Below are 23,701 nucleotides of genomic sequence, written 5' to 3'. Positions count from 1 at the left end.
GGTCTTCGTGTGTGGTATGTGTGTGGTGTGTGTGTTATATGTGTGGTATCTATGTGGTGTGTATATGTGTGTGTATGTGTGTGTGGTCTTTGTGTGTGTTATGTGGTGTGTGTGTGTCTGTGTGGTCTTTGTGTGTGGTATGTGGTTTGTGTGTGTGTGGTATGTGGTTTGTATGTGTGTGGTGTGTGTGTTATATGTGTGGTATCTATGTGGTGTGTATATGTGTGTGTATGTGTGTGTGGTCTTTGTGTGTGTTATGTGGTGTGTGTGTGTCTGTGTGGTCTTTGTGTGTGGTATGTGGTTTGTGTGTGTGTGGTATGTGGTTTGTGTGTGTGTGGTGTGTGTGGTGTGTGTGTGTGTGGTATGTGTGTGTGTGTATGTGTGTGTGTGTGGTCTTTGTGTGTGGAATGTGGTGTGTGTGTGGTGTGTGGTGTGTGGTGTGTGTGTGGTGTGGTGTGTGTATGTGTGTGTGGTCTTTGTGTGTGTTATGTGGTATGTGTGTGTGTTATGTGGTGTGTGTATGTGTGTGTGGTCTTTGTGTGTGTTATGTGGTATGTGTGGGTGTTATGTGGTGTGTGTGTGTGTGTGTAGGCTGAGGACAGCTTTCGGCAGTGGATTCTTTTCTTCCACCAGGTGGGTTCTTGAGTAAGTGGTCTTTGGGACTGGCTGTTTGCTTCCTTGCTTGTCAAGTCATCTTGCTGACCCCAATCTGTATTTAAGAAGGTAAGGACCCTGAGTTCTCAGATCTGAGCTTTCCTCTGTAGCAAGTCTCAAAACCAAGCCCCTTCCCCGTGTAGGTTTCTCCCCGATTGTTGACTTTGCTTCTAGCAAACAGAAGGGGACGGAGCATTCTGTTCATTCGCCATATTGTCTCACACTCGAAGCAGGCTCTCTACTGGGTGCCAGAAGGAATCCTTTCCTCTTACCATTTGATTGATGGGAACTTGCCACATGGCCCCACTTGAGTGGGAGAGTCAGTAGCACCTGCAAAGAAACCCGCAGGGGACCATAATTTCTGGGTGGGTGGTAAATCATCTCATCTACTGTAGACTTTGTGCAGTAGAATCCTGGGTAATGTTGATGACAGTTGATTCTCCCTAACAGCCCCTCCATTGCAATAATTTCATTTGATTTATGGTCATAAAGGAAGATATATATTCAATCCTTGCCCGTCAACTTGTGTAATTCCTTTGAATGTGTCTTGTCTATTCGACACAGAACCTATGGGATTGCGACTAGAATTTTCTTTCTCTCGGGTGAGTTCTACCTGTGACGTTCTTGGTTTAACGCTCACTAGGACTCTGGCTTTGACTCTAATGGAGACTCCATCACCGATGGCTAGCAAAGTCGCAGGGCGAGTTTGTTCCGGTCGATTTTGTAAAGATTTTTTTTTTTTTTAAAAAGCAGCTGATAACTGAAGAAGTTGGTTTTCTTCCAGAGGAGCCGCAGAACTTCAAAAACATCACAGCTTAATCATAGAGTCTCATTCACAATAAAATACAGCTTAGCGTTATCTGGAAATATTTTCTTTTCATCCTTTTTTCCCCCTTAATTGGAGGCTTATTTTGTACATTTCTGTTGTTGTATTAAAGATAGTTACAATCAAGATGGCATTCTTTTGAAAATAATTTTGGAGCCTTTTTTTTTTAATGTTTCTGAGCTAAGCAAGCACTAGCTTAAAATACTTCCCTCCATCCTACCACCCAACCCTCCTCTCATCTCTGAGCAACGGCGACTGAAGAGCCCATGCAGATGTTTAAAACGTTAATGATACTGTCCTCTGGCTTTAAAGAAACAGGAAACTTCCTCAAGGGAAACGAACCTCAATTCCAGTTGACCTAACCTTTATTATTCCCCCCCCCCTCCCCCTGGGGAACTCAAATGAATAATACAGCTTGACAGGTAAGGAGAAATCTTGAGTCAACCACAGACACTTAATTGCAATATCCAGCAAGTGATAGGCTAGGATAAAGAGTAGCTGGCGAACACAGGAAAGGAGCCAGGGGCAAGCATTTGCTCACCCCCTCCACTTGACAGATGTTGACTCACCCACCCTGTGCTCAATGCTAGCCTGACTGGGGTCCAGTTGGTTGGATTCAGGGTCCATAAGCGTTTGTTTTGGGAGGCACCAAGGCTGTGCAAAGCTGCCTGCCTCTGTGAGACCAACATCGTAATGAACTGTGGCAGCGAGAATCGAGAATCGTGGGGAAGTCGCATCGGAATTTGAGATGCACTTAAGTATAAAGAGGCTGTTGTGAATGTGTCCTTACTTTATAACGACATCTCAGTGAATGAGAAGCTGAAATGTAAAAGAGGTGGTAAGGGTAGTCTTGGGGAGGGTTATCAACATCTTGATGGACAGGAAGGAGATAGACACAGATCTGAGAAGAGAAAGGGGTCAGTGCAAAAAGACGAGGCCGGGTGTATCCATGACCTTTGGAACAACAGGAAGTTGTAGTCCCAGGAGCGGATGTTATAGCTTTAATTGCAATGTCTCCAAGACTCAAGCGTTGAAAGCTGGTTCCTCCATTAGCAGTGCCGTTTTGTGAGCCTGTGGAACCCTGAGGGCCTGGGACCTGACTGGAGGGAGTTGGTCACCGTCTTAGTTGGGTTTGGTAGTGCTGAGATGAAACACCATGAGCAAAGCAACTCGGGGAGGAAAGTGTTTATTTGGCCTACACTTATCTCTTATTACTGTTTATCATTGTGATGGTTTGCATTTGTTCAGCCCAGGGAGCGGCACTATTAGAAGGTGTGGCCCTGTTGGAGTAGGTGTGGCCTTGTGGGTGTGGGTGTGGGTGTTAATACCCTTGTCCTAGCTGCCTGGAAGCCAGTATTCTAGCAGCCTTCAGAGGAAGGTGTAGAACTCTCAGCCCCTCCTGCACCATGCCTGCCTGGATGCGGCCATGTTCCCCCCTTGATGATAATGGACTGAACCTCTGAACCTGTAAGCCGGGCCCAGTTAAGTGTTCTCTTTTTATAAGACTTGCCTTGGTCATGGTGTCTGTTCACAGCAGTAAAATCCCTAACTGAAACAATCATCAAAGGAAGACAGGACAGGAACTCAAACAGGGCAGGAACCTGGAGGCAGGAGCTGATGCAGAGGCCATGGAGGAGTGCTGTTTACTGGCTTTGCTCAGCCTGCTATCTTGCAGAACCAAGGACCACCAGCCTGGGGATGGCACCACCCGAAATGGTCTGGGTCTTCCCCTTTCAATGACTAACTAAGAAAATGCCCCATAGGCTTGCCTACAACTCGTTCTTTTTTTTTTTTTTTTTTGCTGTGTTAACACATATTTAATAGCATGAATTTATGTTCGTCTGTTTTTTTTTCTTCTTTTTTATATATATATTTTTTTATTAACTTGAGTATTTCTTATATACATTTCAAGTGTTATTCCCTTTCCCGGTATCCGGGCAAACATCCCCCTCCCCCCTCCCCTTCCTTATGGTGACAACTCGTTCTTATAGAAGCACCTTCACCTTAAAGAAGAACCTTAATTGAGGTTGCCTCCTCTCAGATGACTTTAGCTTCAGTCAAATAGACATAAAACTAGCCAGCACAGCCACTTGTTGTAGAGCTTTGGGTATTTCGGCTGTGCATCTCTGGGATCTTGGGAGGATTTGTAACACAGCTCATTAAAACTTCAAGGATATATACCTTTAAGAACTTTGTCTTAGAACCGAAAGGATGGAGTTTCCATTACGGAGAGGGGAAGACTGCAGGAGAAGTGGGTTTCAGCACGAACATATGAAGAGTTCAGTTTGAAATGTCCACCATGTCCAGGTCAATGCTGAGCAGATTATCATAGTATAAGGATCTAATATCAGAGGGAGAGGCTCTGCAGGAGATGGAACTGGAGTGCCAGCAGGGAGGTACAGATCACTTCTGAGGCTGGAAGGCTGAACAGGAGCCTGGGCTAGAAATGAAGGGACCATAGTTCTTTCTTAGCAGGGGAAGCTTACTGCACTACACTTGAGAAAGGACGTGGGGAAAGAAATTGACTTCAACCACGATAGCTCACTCTTTGATTCTTTTCTCTAAGGTGGTGGTTCTCAACCTTCCTAATGCTATACCCCCTTAATACAGCTCCTCACATTGTGATAACCATCCCAACCATAAAACTATTTTTGTTGCTGCCTCATAACTGTAATTTTGTTACTGTTATGACAATATAAATATCTGATATACAGAATAGCTGATATGTGTGACCCCCGTAAAGGGGGTATTCAACCCCAAAGGGATTATTGTTGTGGTTTGCCCTGGAGTTATCTGTATTTTGATGCTAATTCCACTGTCTCAAGGATGGCTGCCTAGTCACATACTCATGACTCTGGTTACTTCACCAGAACCTTCTCCCCATTTAATTTGTAAAATATAGGTGAGGGCAGGTACAGGATAGAAGGAGGTCTGTCATTGGATGAGAAGGAAGGATGGGCGGGAGAAAAGTTTGAGGGAAGAGGAGGGGACTGGAATGGAAAAGAAGAGAGACAGGAGGGACAGAGAGGTTAGTCACGGCGGAGAGAAAATGGAAGCTGACGTTAAGATTCCACTCTGTGTGTTTACAGGTTGTTATTAATGTTCTTAAGGGATGGATGTGTACTGGGCTTTGTATGTTTAGGTGGGCAATTATATCTTATCAACTGGGCCAAAGGTTATTGTGTTGTGTGTTCTTTCTTGTGGCGATTTAAGTGTAAGAAAGTGTTTGACGGCTGGTCTGGGCCGCCACGGAGTTGGGATGTGTGTTTCTGGCATGGAAACCTGCCTTGGGAACTAGATAGTTAGAGAGATTGCTGCCAGGCTCAGAGAGAGGCCTTTGGCAGTGTGATATGGGATGGGGCAGAGTGGGTGAGAGGCTTTGATGACTGAGAATTAAGATATCCAACAGATATCTTGGGGTACTGTGGTGTAGACCTAGTGTGGATAAAAGACAGCATTTTTATTTTTTATATTTTTACAACAGGTTATGACCCACTGGTTGAGAAGCACTGCTCTAAGGAGAGACAAACGAAAAGTGAGTGGGTATTCCCGCCACTGTGAGAATCCCAGGGATGGAACTCAGGTTGTTAATGTGGCGGCAACAAGTGCCTTCATCCACTGGGCCATCTCAACGGCTCTGATTTTAGGGTAAGTTTAAAATTTCGAACCAATCCCACTTCAGTGCAGATAGACTCCCCTGTATTTGCTTCTCTACTTGGCTCATGTTAACATCCTCTTCGGCTTCACGGTGAGGATGTTATTAATAATTTGTCGCTACATTATAAATGTATTGTCTGCAAGGTCAGGTTTGATTGATGCTCCCTCTCAAGGTTAAGAGCCCGCCAGCTGGCTTTGTGCTAGAGCAAAGGAATGTGCATTCTGGGGAGCACCGCCATTTAAAATAGACTGCAACGCTCTGGCTTTGAGTTTAAAAGAGAGAGGGGAAACCGAAGTGCAAAAGTGTTTTTGAAAACAATCGATGAAAGATGACATCGTGGTCCAAACAGATTTAAAAGGTGTAATCTCAGTCGATGAAGGAAAGTTCAGGAAAAAAAAAGAAATGAAGACAGCGTGGTGGTTCGAACGAAAAAAATCTCTCATTTTCTCAGGCCTTTGAACACTTGGGCCGCTGTGGCTGGCATTGTTTGGGAAGGTTAAGGAGGTACATCTTTGCCGGGGGAAGTTCGTCACTAGGGGTGGGATTGGAGATTAAAACACCTCTGCCATTTCCCACTGCTCTCTCTGCTCTGTGATTGGAGTTTGGGATATGAGCTCTCAGCTTTCCGCTCTGGTTGCCATGCTTCCCCCACTGCGACGGACGCTCATCCCTCCAGAACTGTAAACCAACCCACAAACCCTCCCTTCTACAAGTTGCCTTGATCATGGCGTCCTATCATAACAGCAGAAATGCAGGCCTTTTTTCTGCTGATGCTATATCCCCTTTCTCATGCAGATGAAGTGGAGTTGTCTTTCTATAAACTGTCGACTGAACAAACCAGGTATTAAAAAGAGAAGGTGGGCTGGAGAGATGGCTCAGCGGTTAAGAGCACCCGACTGTTCTTCCAGAGGTCATGAGTTCAATTCCCAGCAACCACATGGTGGCTCACAACCATCTGTAAAGAGATCCGATGCCCTCTTCTGGTGTGTCTGAGGACAGCTACAGTGTACTTATATATAATAAATGAATAAATCTTAAAAAAAAAAAGAGAAGGTATTGCAGAGAGGGAGGTAGGTGGGGGTATTGTAGAGAGGGGGAAGGTGAGGGTATTATAAGAGAGGCAAAATGGGGGATATTTCAGAGAAGGGGAGGTGCAAGCCAAAGAGACCCAATTCTGGACACATGGGGTTTTCTTTCCAGTTACTTCTACACTCAGATGAAGTACGTAATGAGGACGGTATCTTCCATCATTCAGTGCCATAGAAGAGTATGAGAGACAAGACAGTTTATGAGGAAATGAATTTACTTCACATTGGTCTACAGTCTAACAGCAGAGTACAGGCAGATGGGATTGCAGCCCTTAGCTGCCCTTAAGGTCAGATGAGCTTATCCATTCAACCTAGAATTAGACCTCATACCACAGTAGGAGGGCATGATGGGAATGACCTACTCATACTACAAGCCAGTGACCAAAGATGAAGAGGCCAAGTCCCACAGTGCCCTTAAAACAAGCCCTTAATGACCTAAGGACTCCTACTAGGTCCCACCTTGTACAGTTCTTACTAACCTAGAGACAAAGTCCTTTACACATGCCCCTTTTGGGAACACTTAGTCAACTACAGTAATGGTCAAATTTGCTAGCTTGTGCATCTGTCTGTCTGTCTGTCTATCTATCTATCTATCTATCTATCTATCTATCTATCTATCTATCTATCTGACAGGGTCTCACCCTGTAGCCCAGGCTGTCCTTGAACTCATAATAATCCTCCTGCCTCTGCCTCCGTCTTAATGCTGGGATTACAGACATGAGCTTGCTTTTATGAGAAATTCACTTTTGTGAAAATAAACCCAGCCCTGAGATACTAATATTAATCAATTATGAATGGAGTACCCTGGTGACCTGGTGACCTCTGAGAGTCCTGCCTCTCAGAAGTGGGATCAGGTGCCAACTTTTTTCAGTGTTCTCTCTGCTCACATGTGGCAGTACCATGGGGAAAAGCGTTTTCATTTCACTTGGAGAGGCTGAAATTTTAGTTCTTACACATGACGTGGTGGGAATTTTGCTACTCCACATTCCCTTGAGCCTTTCTTTTTATAGAAATGAGAATTTCTATAAAACAAGAATTTCTATAAAATGAGCAGTGTCTGCCTAAGCCCTACCGATGTGAGCAGTCCTTCACAGTGTCTCACAGCTCGGAAGGTTCATGATGGCTATGTTTGCTCTGTGCTGCACTTTTCAAGGTGTCCTAAGGTTGAAGGTGAAATGATGGAGTAGAGACCATGAGCTTCGTTATTCTCACTGGTGGGTTTGGGTAGGTGGGTGACTAATCATACTCGGGACACTCCTGTACATGGTTGAACAAGGGACCCTCACTAACTCGTCCCAGAAACCTCACACATTGTTCCCATCCCAAATTCCAGAGGCTTTGACCATCTGTAGGCCCTGGAGCCTTTTGGTTCCTGCCATTGAAATGCCTTGGGGTAAGCATCTATGGAAATTAGACTCTTTCCCTTAGCTGTCGAAGCATGGGACCCTCTTCCTATAGTTAAGCTCTTCGAGTGCCATAAAAGACAGCTGTTGCATCCAGGGGTGAGGGGAGGCAAAGTCAGTGCACATCATGATGACTCCATAGCTCTTGTTTGTGATCTCGTCTTAGGCAGCTAGTTTCTGAAGTAGATCATTTGGTCACATTAACTTGAAGGTGTGCTTGGCTATGTGAGCTGTAAAAATCCTCATTTGTCTTCAGCCACAATCCAATGAGAATTGGAGTTGCTTAAGTCATACCAAACCTAAGAAGGATTTTGTAGTAAGAGGGAAAGAGAGGTGGGAACGCAGGAAGGGAAGAGGGGACACGGAGGAAGAATAGAAAAGAAACAAAGCAGAAAGGAGAAAAAGATAAAATACCTCATCCCCTCAGAAACATTTCACAGTGTAAGGAAAATTCTATCCTAAAAGTCAAGGAGCCCTCAAACATGGCAGGTAGGACTGTAAGACAGCAACGATGCTGTGGAGAAATGGCTTGACAATTCATCAAGATTTAAACATAGTGAACACAAATCTACCTATGGATATATTCCCAAGGGAGCTAGAAATATGTATCCATTAAAAAAAGAAACACTGGTTTTGTGTGTCAACTTGACACAAGCTGGAGTCATCACAGAGAAAGGAGCCTCCCTTGAGGAAATGCCTCCATGAGATCCAGCTGTAAGGCATTTTCTCAATTACTGATCAAGTAGGGAGGGCCCATTGTGGGTGGTGGCATCCCTGGGCTGGTGGTCTTGGGTTCTATAAGAAAGCAAGCTGAGCAAGCCAGGGGAAGCAAGCCAGTAAGTAGCACCTCCCCTCCCCACCATGGGTTCTGCATTAACTCCTGCCTCCGAGTTTCTATGCTGCATGAATTCCAATCCTGACTGCCTTTGGTGATAAACAGCAATGTGGAAGTGTAAGCTGAATAAACTCTTCCCTCCCCAACTTGCTTCCTAGTCATGTTGCTTTGTGCAGGAATAGAAACCCTGACTAAGACACTTACAAATGGAAGTTGTGGTAGATAAAAGGAAATTTCCCATTGCGACAAATGGGGACCACTCCAGCCTCGGTGAACACAAAACAATCCTGTATCCCAAGGCTCAGGGAACATTGCAGAAGAGGGGGCGGAAAGAAGGCAAGAGCAGGGATTTTGCTGGGAGATTGTGTCTGCTAGTAATATCAGAAGCTACACTCATGAGGTCTCACCAGCATGACTGCCTAAGCAGGAGCTGAAGGAGGATGGCAGCAGTGAGCATGCCAAAGTGAATGGAGAACGTCCCCAAGGCCTCAGTGCTCTACAGAGAACTATAGGCAACTGTGTAATGTGCAGGGAGGAGAGGTGGCCCTCCTCAGGAAAGAACACACCAACGAGTTGTCTAGTGCTAAACTGTCAGCTCTGAAAACATACATACAAGAAACCTATGGGTCGAGCAGGTTATGTTTAAGAATAAATATGTATGTACATATTTATATAGGCACATATATGCATATATATTTATATGATGTATATGTATATGTTTGTTATGTATTGTACACGCACATGTATATGTGCATTCATGTGTATATGTTTGTGATGATATGATATATATGCATATGATATACTTGTATATATGTGCACATGTATAGATATATGTATATAAATATGCATACTTGTAAATGCACACATATACACACACAATAACAGTGAAAAAATAAGGCCATGCATTTGAAGGAGAGTGGAAAAGGGTGTACGGCAGAGTTTTGAGGGAGGAAAGGGAAGGGAGAAATATTGCAATTATATTACAATTTCAAAAATAGAAGAAAAAAGAAAGATGCAAATAGCCCTCACATATATCAACAAAGGAATGGGGCTGGGGATTTAGCTCAGTGGTAGAGCGCTTACCTAGGAAGCGCAAGGTCCTGGGTTCGGTCCCCAGCTCCGAAAAAAAAAAAAAAAACAAAACAAAGGAATGGATAAAGTAAATATGGCATGCCCATGCAATGGAATATTGCTAACCTATGAAAAAGGGAAAAGGTACTGGTTGATGCTACAATTTAGAGTAATCTTGGAAATATTATATGATAAATGAAAGGAACCAGGCTCAAAGGGTCATATGCTGTATAATTCTATTTGCATAAAATGTCCAGAAGGCTCAGATGGATAGAGACTGCCCCTGCCTGTGGGGAGGGGTAGCAGGGAAAAGTAAGGCAGGTTTCTGATTTCTTTCTCATGTATCAGATCAAAACAGTGATAGTTGCCAACCTTCTGAATACTGTATATTGACAAACATTGAATTGTGTCCTTTAAAATGGTCAATCTGTGGCATTATAACTCAATCTTGATTTTTTATTTAAAATTACACTTACATACCAGTTCACGTCGGGGTGAGGTATGCTTTCCATAGTGTATATGGAGATCAGAAGACAACTAGTGAGATTCTCTTCTTTTCTACCACGTCGGCTCAGAGATGTAACTCAGGTCAGCAGGCTTAGTGGCAAGCACCTTTATTGACTTAGCCGTTCTGCTGCCCTTGCCTCTTACTAATAATGCTCCATCACCAAAGAATCCAGCCACACCATGCCCAGACTTCTGACCTGCAGAGCTGTGAGATCGTAAATAGATACTAAGCTATGAAATTGGTAGCAACTTTTTATGTAGTAAATAAATGCAAGTGTATCTGAATATTGGTTGTTTAATTATAAGTAACTTGATATTACCATAATAATTGCAGTTAAAATATACCCAGGGGCTCTCTGAGTCCGTTAGAATCACTTACAATTGGACTTTTGGAAGCTGTGCATTACTTACCACAGAAGAGTGTTGTGTCAACGTTTCCTGGGAAGGTCGGAGTAAATGCCTATTTTCTCTCGCTGCAGACTCAAGACCGATCAAAGTATCATCCACTCCAGTCTCGTGAACTGGAGAGTTTTGGGGATTACCTACAAGACTATGGTTGAAGGGCTTGCTTACGTGGTGTGATGGTTTATATATGCTTGGGCCCAGGGAGTGGCACTATTTGGAGGTGTGGCCTTGGAGGGGGTGTGGCCTTGTTGGAGGAAGTGTGTCACTGTGGGTGTGGGCTTTGAGAGCCTCGTCCTAGCTTCCCGGAAGTCGGTATTCTGCTAGCAGCCTTCAGGTGAAGATTTAGAACTCTTAGCTCCTCCTGCATTATGCCTGCTTGGATGTTGCCATGTTTCTGCCTTGATGATAATGGACTGAACCTCTGAACCTGTAAGCCAGCCCCAATTAAATGTTGTCCTTTATAAGAGTTGCCTTGGTCATGGTGTCTGTTCACAGCAGTAAAACCCTAACTAAGACACATGGGTAGAGATGACTCGAGGGAATCGTATTGCTAAGAAGCTCATGTAAACGTGGGTGATGAACCACAAAACCTGTATCCCTGAAGGTCCCTGAAAAATGTACAGACAGTAAAACTTGTCATTGTATTTCCTCTCCTTTGCAGTTCTTATTTGTGTGACCTTGGAGAGGGGATTTTGTGAAACTTCTAAGTTTTATCTTTCTCCTTTTGGTTTCATTTTGCTTTTGAGTCTCTTGAGCTCCCCTCTTTCAGGAGGGGCATATTTCAATTTGGGAGAATCTTCTGAATGACAAAAACAACAGCAACAACAACAGCAACAACAGTAGAGGGGTTGTGCTTAAATCAGTTTTTACACTAGAATTGGAAAAACACTTCTCAGCTACCACTGACCAGAGAGAGAAAAAGCAGATACTTTTGTGGAGTTCTGGTCTACCTCCTCCAGAGGCTGGTACTTCTTTTTAAGTGGTGATCTGGCTGTTGGAATATCTTTCCTGCAGAGGGCGCTCTCCTGCACAGTGGATGCCAAGCTATTTCAGCTTTACTTGCTATGGCAATCTCTTCTAGAATTTGTCTTTTTAGTACTCTTGATTGGGCCTCAGCATGGCCTGGGACCACACAAGCGTTTCTAGGGGATGGCCAGTCAGTCTTTGTTCCTGTCTCCCATGGCTTAGTGCTGAACAGTTTCATATGGTGTCTTTATACAGTGGTTAGTTCCAGTCATCAGTCTGATGGACTACAACACCTAGAGCATTTATGAGGCACACCTTTGGGTGGGTCTGTGCAGGCATTTTCAGGGAGAATGAGCTGAACAAGACCCACTCTGAAGGTGAACGGCACCATAACACGCTGAATAGAAAGAAGGGTAAAAGGAGAAAGCCAGTTGCACTCTCATGTTCTCTTTCCTCTGCTTTCTGAGATGTGAGCAAGGAGCTTCACCCTCCACCCTCCACCCCCTGCCATGGACCCTTACCATAGCCACAACCTTTCTTACCACGATGAATTCAACAGTGAGGCACAATAAACCTTTCCTCCTATTAAGTACTTCTTGTCAGGTGTTTGCTCACAGCAATGGAAAAGTAACCGGTCCATCTAATCATCTCTCTGTATAAGTACCAGGATACCAGCAAGCTCACTTCCATGGAGTTTAGATATTGAATGTTAATTTGTTCAGAATCATTCTCCAGTAGAGAGACACATTCTTCAGGAGAGAGGGTGCCAAGCATCAGAGTAACATGACCACAGGATCTGTGAATTATTGATGTCTACCTTTTGTGCTATCAAGGCTGGGGTTTGTCTGAAGGTAAGAACACAGTGTTTCCACTCTAGTTGGCAGATGTTTTATAGTTATTTGATGGTTTGTTGCAGTAATTTCCAACTCCAGTAAGCCCGAATAAAGAATACATAATTCAGTTACTATATTTAACGTAGATGCCCTGGTCAGCTCACAGGCAGTCCCATTCCAGTGTCTCCTGTCCCTTCCTAGACTCAGGGAACCCAATACTGGTACTGCCCAAGTCCTAGCTCAGGCTGGGGTGCTGCCCTGCTCTGCCACTGTCTGCCTGGGCTTGGGGAGGGACCTTCTCAGCAGCTCTTTGTAGAACCCTCAGACCCAGTCAGCTTTTAGTCCACACATTACTGCAGCCTTAGATCAAAGCCTCAGTCATGTATTCTGGGATGGAGTGGTGGGGGTGCTAGTGGTGGTGGTGGTGGTGGAGGAGGAGGAGGAGGAGGAGGAGGAGGAGGAGGAGGAGGAGGAGGAGGAAGAGGAGGAAGAGGACTTTTATCAGGTTAGTTGGTTCTAATCCTCATGTGGACGCCAATTTATTGCAGTAATTTCCAACTCCAGTAAGCCCGTATAAAAACCACACAACCCAGTTATTATATTTATAAGCTATCTGCCTAGGTTGGGCAGATCTATCAATATCCTCCCTTACTCTTCATCTATGGGACCCTTTGCTACTTGCAGTTTTTTTTTCTGGCCACGTGGTTCTGCTCCATATTGGCTTCCACCTTTTCCTCCCCCATCCCCTCTCTCTCTCCTTCTCCTTCCTCCCCCCTCCGAGACCTCCAGTCCCACCCTGCCCGATGGTAGGGCTCTGGTTCCTAGGACTTTCCACAGTCATCTCCGGCCCAGCTAGGTGCGTGAGTTTGGGTGAGCGGGGAGAGAACTCAGATAGGGGTTGGGGGAACACCTTTCGCTGCCTCCTGCTGCTGGTGCTGCTCCTTTTTGCCGCTGCTGCCATTTTGGTTGCCTGGATCATGCTGAGCCAGGAGGGGACTGACTGGCAATGGGTGCAGGGGAGCTTCTGGCAGTGATATCAGGAGAGCAGATCTCTTCCCCAAGCAGCAGTGTTACAGCTCTTATGACAGAAACCCTCAGACAATGGAATGCTTCCTGCACACCTTTAATTCTGAACATGACTCTTTTTTTTTTTTTTGGTTCTTTTTTTCGGAGCTGGGGACCGAACCCAGGGCCTTGTGCTTCCTAGGTAAGCGCTCTACCACTGAGCTAAATCCCCAGCCCCCGAACATGACTCTTAAATACAGGTTTTTGGATGGGTCAGTGTCTGACAGCAGGCACTTCCTATTGCTTTGGCCTGAGAGCTTGGGAAGACCTCATCTACATATTCGGAGCGTGGTCCTGTTTCTATGACTGATCAGTCATGAGCCTACATGACCTGTGGTCACATCCTCACCTATGGAGGAGGGGCTTGGGCCATTGCCTTATATGACTGGTCTGTCTCAAACCTCCCTACAGGGGTCCTTTGGGGGGGGGTGCACAGATATCCTGATATCCTGAGGCCCTCATATCCTGGGAGATTGGAAATGAACCTGCCATTCCTTTTAGGGTCTCTTGGGGATTTGACCCCTCTCGATCAGGAATCAGGGTACCTTTCACAGCCCACCGCCCTACACCCAATTAGAGGTTCCAGCCTTTATTTAACCAGTTAGAATGGAGAGAAGGTTCAGCAAGATCACCTGGGTATGTGATCTACCCTGGGGTCAGTCTCTCTTGAGGAAGCAGAATTAAAACAAAATACAAACAGTACCAGGGAAACCAACAGAAACAGCTTACAGGGTGAGTTTGTGGCCAAAGACATGGCTTTTCATACCTTAGAATAGAGAAAATAGAGGCTTCCATAACCCAATTACTTTGCAGGTATTTAATTTTTTTAGAGTGATGCCCAGGTTAACATTGACTCATTCTGTAGGCATGGATGAGAAAACCTTGGACCCCTTGGTAGCCTCTCTCTCCTCAGTACTGTGATTATAAGAATGTGGCACCTTAACCAGTTTATACTGTGTTGAACCCAGGATTTTGTGCATGCTGGGCAGGTTCTAGAGAACTCACTCTTCCATGAGTTGGCCAGGTAAAATTGTTTTCTTTATTTTTTAACTTGACAGAAAATCCTGCATAGTTGCTGTATGGTATCTAATGCTTTAAAGCAGGTCTTTGATGTAGATTTGCTAAATCAAGCTAATTAGCACCTGTGTTAGCTCACATATTTATTTTGTAACGGGAACATTGAGAAGTAGAGTTTTATATTCTTTGACTAAAATCTCCTTTTCCTCCCCTCCTCTTTGTGCTCTCCTTCAGATTCTGGTAACTACTGTTCTAGTCTTTTTTTCCCTTAGGAGTTCAACCTTCCTAGATTCTGCATGTGATACAGGAAAGCATTTGCCCTTTTCTGTTCCGCTTATTAACAAAATATCTCCCATGCTCATCTGTATTGTTACAACGGACAAGATTTCCATTTTGAAGGCTGAAAGCTGTTTCATTGTGTATCACTGTGTATATGTGTTACCCCTCACCACCATCCCTAGCCCCAAACCCACCCCTACTCCTATCCCAGTCTTGAGGGTGGAATACAGGCCCTTGGGCCTGCTAAGCAATTTCTCTATCATTGAGCCACATCTAACTCAGATCTGCCCTATTTTTTTAAAATATTCATTTATTGATGGATACTTACCATCCAGGACTACTTTAAACTTTTCTTCCTCACAGATAGCAATGTCTGTTTTAAAAATTGAAATCTGTGTTGACTTGACTTTTAAAAAATGTATGATCTCTCTCTGTCATATGAGTCTAAACATAGATATGTCCGATCATTTCCTATTCAGGCATTAAAGTTGATTGTCTATGTCTGCTTCAGATCTTGTCTTCAGCTAAATGAAGCGTTTTGGGTTCAAGGGAGGACACTGAAGTGGATTGGTGTTTGAGTTTATTTGAAGAGTTATTAACCCTATAGGCAGACACCAGCATTTGGGAGTGGGGACTTCTGAGAAGAGTTTAGCCCCACATGGCCAAGTGGTGACCCCCCCCCCCATGGTCTTTACAGGAAGGAATTTGGAAGGAGATTGAAAAGTTTCCCTCCTTGGCTAAAACTGGTCATCGTTACAGGTAACCTGTGAGTGGCCAGTTGAGGGATGGTAAGTAGCCATTATTGGAGATTCAGAGTAGGAAATCAAGAATCTGAGACCCTTTAATACAGTTTTTCATGTTGTGGTGATGCCCCCAACCATAAAATTATTTCTTTGCTACTTCATAATTGTAATTTTGCTACTATTATGAATCATAATGTAAATAAATTTCTGATGTGCAGGACATCTGCTTATACAACTTCCAAAAGGGGTTGTGTCCCACAGGTTGAGAACCACAGATCTAGAGGAATGGGTCACTTGACCTCTAGGAACCGAATTGCTGTGTTTTCAGCAATTGTTTGTTTATCCAAAACAGAGGCCCTTTTCCCATGTATGTTTTCACATGGTGTGGCCATAGCTAACATTATACATCTCTTTGCTTTTGTATTTGCTCAACAGAGTGAGAGGCATGGGAGGAGGGCGAGGGCTTATTTGCCTTGTCTCTTGCTGAACTCGAAAGGACTCTGGTCTTTCTCATCTAAGCCATTAAGGAGACAGAGACACACATCGAGTCTTCCCCCTTTCCGGTTTGCAGCCAAGAGCCAAGAAGAAATGCCAGATGCATGGTGCTCATGACTCATCACCCAACAGGAAGATGTCTTAATGGCAGTCATTTAATTTTCTTCCCACTCTCTGTGTGGGCCTTGGTTCTACATTACTTGACCCTGAGAGCCCATCAGAGGAATCCAATCATGCTCTATTCTCTGGTGCAAAACTTGAGCTGCCAAACTGCAAAAAAAGGAACAAAACTAAAGATGATTCAAAAGGACAATGACAGATTGCACTCCCTGCTCCAGTTCCTATGTCCCCAGCTTCCCTCAGAGGAAAACCCTTCATTCCCATGAATGTTTTCCTCAGACCTCTTTCTTCCTCATACATAGTGACTTTCAAGGCATTACACAAAGCATGTATTTCAATACACATCAACTTGTGCTCCCCCTATCCCCCATGCACATAACTGAGCCAGGGTAAAATCATCAAGTGCCCAAGACTACTTATTGTGCATACAGTTATAGGGACCCTGTAAATCCCCCAAACCACAGAAAGGTTAAGCAGCCCAGAATCCCGGCAAAGTCCATCCCTTTATCCATCCCCATTGGAGCTCCCTGTGCCTGTGGCTTATGATGAAGAATGGGAGGAGCCATCCTTCTGAGCCTGCGGGGACACAGAACCGTGAAGGATGCTGTAACTTCTGGCACATCAAAAAAAAAAACAAAACAAAACAAAACAAAACAAAACAAAAAAAACCCAAAAACAAAAACCAAAAAAACAAAAACAAAAAACAGAAAAACAAAAAAACAAAAACAAAAAAACAAAAAAAACTCTAAGATGAGACAGAAATGTGCGAATCTGTTGCTCCAGACCTTGTTGCAGGTTAGGGTTTCCACCAAATCAGGAAAAGGAAGAAAAAAAATTTTTTTAAAGCTTAGCTCAAAGGTAAAGGAAACCGTTGATGGGTAAAAGGGAGAAGCCATAATTGTTCTGGTGCAGTCAGAGGCCAATGGGTCTCCCACTGGTCAAGACTCTTTACACTGGGCTGAGTATGGTTTGCTTAGTTGGGCACCGGGCCACCTTAGCCTAGTGCCCTCAATTAATTATTTTAAATGCATCGTGCACTGGTAGACACCTAGAATGATAACACCGTGGTCATCTTTGAGACAGCTGTGCAGCACAGGAGGTTAAACAGTAATCCTGACTTTCTTCTCTGACAAGTTTCTGTTTCCCTGTCCCAAGCCCCTAGCCTCTTGTGTGGGGGAAGCTGGCTGGAGGGTACACAGGATTTTTACTGTTTTTGTAACTTCCTGTGGGTATTGTTGCAAAACAGAACATTTATCTTAAGGATAAAAAGGCAGGATGGCACTGGAGCATGCTAACACCCACAGATGTAATTTTCTCTCCCTTCGCTGCTTGCCCTCTGTGGGCAGATTAAATGGGAGGCCCATTTGTCAGGCAAAGAGGACTGTGAAACAGGTTTGTCTCTCTACTGTCCCCAGGTGGTTAAAAGGGAGAGAGGTCTAATAATAACTGGCAGCATTAGGCTTGGACATTCAGGGCTCTTGGGCATGCAAGCTCTCTCAGACCAACATTAGCTCCTTACTGACTTCCCTGTAAGTGAGGAAGAGGAGAGCTGGGCAGCTGTGTGCGCAGTGCATGATGGATGCTTGCTGTGATCAAGAGAATTAGCTGCAGCTCAGTTCATAAGTGCGCATGCGTGCATGTGCGCGTTACAGCCCTGTGTGCTAATAGGTCCCACGGCCCATTTCTTCCCCCTGTAGTCTTCAGCCTGGGTCTTTGGCATAGTAGAAAGTTTATAGAATACCTACAATGTGCTGGACATACAATAACATGAAAGAATACTGGTGGTCATCTAGAGGAAATGCTTTCCCTGGCGAGAACAAAAATTTGGGAGCCAAGAAAGCTAACAGCTAGCTTACTTCCTGGCTGGGAAGGCCTAGGGCTGTGAGTCTGCTAAATATTCTGTCTCCTATGTTTTATAGGGCTCCTGGCTCCAGCATTTTCCCGTATTGGTTCTGTTTAGAAATCCCAATCCGTGCCTTCCTTACCATTTTCCTCAAACTGCCTTCTGGGAACAAGAAGTCGTCTTCTTCATAAGAGCGAGGACGTTTTAACAGTATGCATTAATTCTTGTTTTCGCAGCCCGTGTCTTCTGAGGTTAGCTGGGGATTCGGTTTTCCTCCCCAACATCCACATCACTCTTGGAGTGATGAAGGTTTCGAAGAGGAATCGGTTCAGAGAACGAACTTCACATCACTTGCTCATTCTCTGAAAACAGAACCACAGTAACCCCATCAGACAGATCCACACCCATACAATCATTCCACGGGGTAGAAAAAAACCCAGTTGGCGTGGTTTGAATATGTTTGGCCCATGGGAACTGGCACTATTAGGAGGTGTGGCCTTGTTGGAGTGGGTGTGGCCTTGGTGTGGGTGTGGTCTTGTTAGAATGTGTGGCTTTGTTGGAGTGGGTGTGGCCTTGTTGGAGTGGGTGTGGCCTTGTTGGAGTGGGTGTGGTCTTGGAGTGGGTGTGGCCTTGTTGGAGGAGTGTGTCACCGTGTAGGCAGGCTTTGAGGACTCTTAATGCTCAAGCTCTGCCCAGGGCAGGAAAGAGTCTTCTAGCAGCCTGCAAAAGAGAACCTCTTCCTGATTGCCTTTGGATCAAGATGTAGAACCCTCAGCATCTTCTCCAGCACCAAGTTTGCCTTGAGGCTACCATGCTTCCTGCCATGATGATAATGGACGCTCAGAACCTGTAAGCTAGCCCCAATTAAATGCTTTCCTTTGTAAGAGTTGCCCTGGTCATGGTGTCTGTTCACAGCAATGGAAACCCTAACTAAGACACCAGTCAGTAGCATTTGGCAGCAGACTGGGGCCTGGAAGAAAGCGGCTGATCAGGTTTCAATATGTCTGACCCATGCTACTTACCACCTAAGGAAAGTGCCACAGCATCTCTTTAGCTTTGGATCCTTTCTAATTTGCACTTACCTCATGTTGGTTTCAAGGATTTGTTTGGACAAAACCACAGCTCAGGGTACTTGACAATCTAGAGTTGGGTATTAAGCACAAGAAACGCATGAGGTTTTCTTTTTGTTTTGTTTTGTTTTTTAATGTGTGTAGGTGCATGCTGTGCACCATATGCATGCAGTGCCCAAGGAGCCCAGAAGAGGGCGGCAGGTCCCCTGGGACTGGAGTTACGAATGGTTGTGAGCTGCCATGGGGTCCCCGGGGTCAGATCTCAGTCCTGCTGGGCCATCTTTCTGGGTCTGAGAAAAGCATTTTAATTGAAATTGAGTTATCAATAAATTATAAATCAAGGAGAAGAAATAAAGCATTTAAAAAGTGGCCGGAGAGATGATAAGGTTGCATTTCCTAGGCGCCCTGTGAGTGGACGCAGCCAAGTGCGATTTGGCCACATTTTGTAATGACCCGTAAAAACATGGAGAGACTCAGGACAAAATGAGCGCCCAGCAACTGCCAGCGTGGTGTAGACGGTCTGGAGATGAAGCTGTGTCATACACAGGTGCTACTCGGCACTCATCCTGAGAACGAGCCAACATCAGGACCAGTTTGGAGTGTAAGAACTCAAGGTCTAGGCGGATGGTTTCTGCTGAGCGGGCTTTTCACTCCCAATAAATGCAGGTCTCCTTGATCTGAAGAGTTGACCCCCAAGGGACGCAGAGAGAGCTGCCCTCAGAGAAGCAGCCTCTGTGCCTCCTAAGGACCTCTGGGACTGGAGGACAAGTGGAAAGATGGGCAAAGAAGAAATAGATTGGCGCTGGTGGGATTGCTCAGTGGGCAGAGCACTTGCCTTGAAATCAAGACAGACCAGAGTTGAATCCGCAGACTCCGTGTAAAAAAGAGCTGGATAAAAGTGGAGACAGGCGGGAGCCCTGTGGCTCTCAGGCCAACCATGCTAGCCAAACTGGAGAGTTCTGTGCCAGGAGAGGATCTGTCTGAAAAGTAAATAAATGCAGATGGTGCCTATGGAGTAGTATTCCAAGCTTTCCTTTGGACTCTGCGGATGCATGGGAGCGGTGTGCGCATGCGCTCTCTCTCTCTCTCTCTCTCTCTCTCTCTCTCTCTCTCTCTCACTGTCTCTGTCTCTGTCTTTCTCTCTCTCTCTCTCTCTCTTTCTCTCTCTCACACACACACTGTCACACGTGCACAAAAAAACAGATTTTTTTTTTAAGAAGAAAAATGACATTTCCATTTGATGAGCCTGCTGGGCCCTAAAGCAAGATTATGGTCTATTTATCAAACAGGTAATTCAAGAAATAATGAGTATTTAGTGTTGATATAAATTTACCAAGGAGGAAACGCGCACCATTAAAACTGAATCCCTTTCCTGATAAGCTTGCCAGAGCACTAGATTCAGATTTATGCGGCGTGTCTGGCTGTTCCTAAGGTGATGAATGATTTCCTTTCTGCTCCCAGAGATTAGAGGAATAAGCAGACTCTAACGATCTGAAAGCTGATACCGGGGCATCAAGAATGATGAAGCTGGACATAAATCCCCAGTAATTTACCATGGCTCCCGCCCTCACGCCTGCTTGCTTGATGTGTCGTTATATTAATGATTTAGCAAATTACATTAATGGAAAGCCAACCAAGTCTCAATGGGAGAAGAAACTTAGAAGAACGTTTCAAAGAGGCTGAGGGAGATGAGTGTCGAAAAGCTCTTGGCTGACTTGCATGACGAGACAAAATTGCAGAGAAATGAATGAGCTGCCTTATGCTCAGTGCGGCAAATCTAGCAGGGGGTGGGGGTGGGGGTTGGAGGCGGGGCGGGGACCGGAAGGCAGACTCATCACCTGCTGGCTCTGTGACGTCGTCGGACTGAGCTCTTTCGTGTCTTCCTTTCCGCACTTGGCGAATGGGTGATTATGAAGGAAAACAGTCGTTTGGATGTGCTATGAAGATAAAATGAGTTAATAATGTTTAGGTGGTGCGTACACTAACCTACTTTCTAATAAACTCTGGGCTGGACAGTTATTGTTTCCTTATTGTTCTAGTTTCTTTGTTGCTCTTGTAACAGACCCATTTCAGAGTTTCGCCTGTGCAACTTTCCAGTAGGCGACAGCTGCGCTGCAATGGAACTGGTAAAGTAAGCACTTGGCAAAGCTGTATTTTAAAGCGAGTACTGTGCTTTAGCCCACGCACGCACGCACGCACGCACGCACGCACGCACACGTAAGTCCATCTTATCAGGGCGGTAGATGTGAGGGGAGGGTGAAGTAAGCCTGCAAAGGAAGGTGAGTCCCCCATGAAGACGCCTCCTGAATCTCACCGCTCACAATTATCCCCAAGAGGACTCAATCATTGTCATCAAATAGCCCAATAAGCCACAGGCCGGTTCAAAATGGAGGGAGCATTAGAATTTGGATCTAATATACACCCCACGGGCTCATGTGTTTGAACATTGCTAGTTGGTGTTGCTGTTCGCTGTCGAGATGGCAGAACTCACGAGAGGTGAGATTTAGCCGGAAGAAGAAAGACTTGAGGTGTGCGTCCAATACTGATAGCCCGGTCCTAATTCTTGTCTTCTCTATCTGCTTCCTGGTCCTGTGAGCTGTGAGCAAGGAGACTTACTCTACCACTGCTATGGCCACCAGCCCCCCATGCTGCCATGACTTCCCCTCCCGGATGCCCTGTCCCTTTACACAGTGGCCAAGGCACGTCTTTCCTACTGGACCATGGATCTTGCCAGGCATCTGCTAATTATAAACCCGTAAAGGAAATCTAACTGTGAGCTGTGGTCACATGGTCAGATGCTTGCTATGGGAGTACAAGCCCTCCAGCTCCCAGTGCCAAGGTGTGTTGTAGAAAGGGGGTGGGGCAAGGCATATGGCTGGATCATAAGGAACAAGCAGTTGGCAGGGAATGCTTGTAGGGAATCTGGTCTGAGCTCCCTAAACATTGGAAATAGTAGCCTAGGGCTTTGGTGACAGTTGACCTAAGGAGGCTTGCAGGTGATTTCTTATTGCCTGTGCCCAGGACTACTCGAAGCCTAACCCTACCTGCCCTTGGGGGTTGGAGGTGAGGTGGCACAGGGTCAACGACACAGACTCCAGGAGCAGGTGAGAAATGTCACATCAAGCTCATCTGAACATTGTGAGCTCCCCCAAAACTCTCTCCCTGTACCCCACTGGTCCCTAGAAAGCATCTTCTCCAAACAGCAGTTCCTGATTGGCTGGCATTGTCTGCACCCTGGTCTCTCAGGCAGTCCTCAACTAGGTCCTCCTGCAGGAGATGCCCTTGTGGCTGGGTGATCCCCTGGCATTTACACAGAGGTGGCCCCACCATTCCTGCTACAATTCCTGTTTCATTAAGACAGTGGTTCTCAACTTTTCTAATGCCTTGAACCCTTAAATGCTGTTCCTCATGCTGTGGTGACCCCTCTCCCATAAAACCATTTTCATTGCTACTTCAGAACTGTGATTTTTTTTTTGGTACCGTTATGGGTCCTAATGTAAATGTCTGTGTTTTCTGATGGTCACAAGGCAACCCTTGTCAAAACATCATTTGGCCCCGAGAGGGGTTTCGAATTCATGGGTTGAGAACCACTGCACTAAGGCTGGCTCAATCCATACCAGAAAGTGGAGTCAGCATGGAAACTTGTCCGAAGAGAGACAGGGGCTGAAACTGTAATTGGCCCCGGGACAATTGGTTATAAGGGTCGAAATCTGTCATCTTTATCATGGAAGGATCCTGGAAGAAAAAGATTCTAAGTGGACCCGAGAATAGAACCTTTAGCAGCTGCTGGGTATTTTGACTAGTGTCCATAGGTGGAGGTTAAATTGCCAGCTGTCACCAGTAAAGAAAGGAATCGGAATGACACAAGTATATAACTTTGTTTTTCCTTTTTAGCTGTGGTGTCCACAATCTCTGGTCCAGCTCAGTTTCTCCTGTCTCAACGGTCACCAACCATCTTCTCTATTCGTACTCGTTTGTCTCCAGGAACCTACTCTTCTGACCCTGGTCCTGCCCTGCTCTTCTACCTCAGCCTCTGCGGGCTCTTTCTAATGTCTCCTGTCCCAAAAAATTCAAGGAGCAACTGACACTGAAGGGCACTGGGTCTTTTAAGGGGAGGGCATAAAAGAATAAATCATATTACACAGCTGGGTGTAGATGGGCAATTGGGGGCTGTAGTGACCACCGTTAGACGGCACATTTAGGAATGGGTGGGTTAGGTAAACCGTGGTGTCCTTCTGTTTCCCCAGTGCATGTTTCCTCCAGAGCTCACATAGACACAAAAGACAGAACCTAGCCAGAGAGACAGAGACAGAGACAGAGACAGAGAGACAGGTTCTGGTAGCAGCAGAGTCGGGGGAGTGAGGGCTGGAGGGGGGGTTTAGCAAATTTAACACTGCTAATGAGAGACCTCTATTCAGAAGGATGCAAGGGAGGCTTCTCGAGGCTAGAAATGTATAATAAGCCTGCTTGAAATAATTAGTAATTAGCCATAAGCTCGCGGTTTCAAAAATAGCAGGTTTTGAAGTACTTGGGTCAAGTCCAGCAATGCTTCGCTGATCTGATAACTCCAGCATCAGACATGCCAATGTGGTGTTCTCCTGACAATGACAGAAAAGTGTGACCTTGAAAGGGAAGATAATAATCGGTGTGCATTACGTGGAGGTTATTTAAATATATTGAAATATATATTAATGATAATGCGAATTAATGATATTGGTTCTTATTATCGAGATGTCTATTATGTGGGGACATCTGGCAGGCACTGGGTTATCCCTGAGGATGGGGTGCTTTTCTGTCCCCTCTCTGTGGGGAGTCAATGGACC

At 45.3% G+C, this 23,701-nt stretch overlaps 1 long non-coding RNA gene across 2 annotated transcripts in view; it reads left to right on the top strand.

Annotated features, from left to right (window-relative positions):
• Positions 1-23,701, top strand: part of LOC120098867 (uncharacterized) — a 48,546-nt gene that overhangs the window by 11,479 nt on the left and 13,366 nt on the right. For both annotated transcript variants that reach the window (XR_015645755.1, XR_015645757.1), the window contains exon 2: positions 4,965-5,128. This is a non-coding gene — a long non-coding RNA (uncharacterized LOC120098867). The remainder of the gene's footprint in view (positions 1-4,964; positions 5,129-23,701) is intronic.

This window comes from Rattus norvegicus, chromosome 20, assembly GCF_021556685.1.
Source record: "Rattus norvegicus strain SHRSP/BbbUtx chromosome 20, alternate assembly SHRSP_T2T, whole genome shotgun sequence".
Lineage (NCBI taxonomy): Eukaryota > Metazoa > Chordata > Mammalia > Rodentia > Muridae > Rattus > Rattus norvegicus.
Note: the sequence above shows the minus strand (reverse complement) of the source record. Positions and strands in the feature narration are given on the sequence as shown.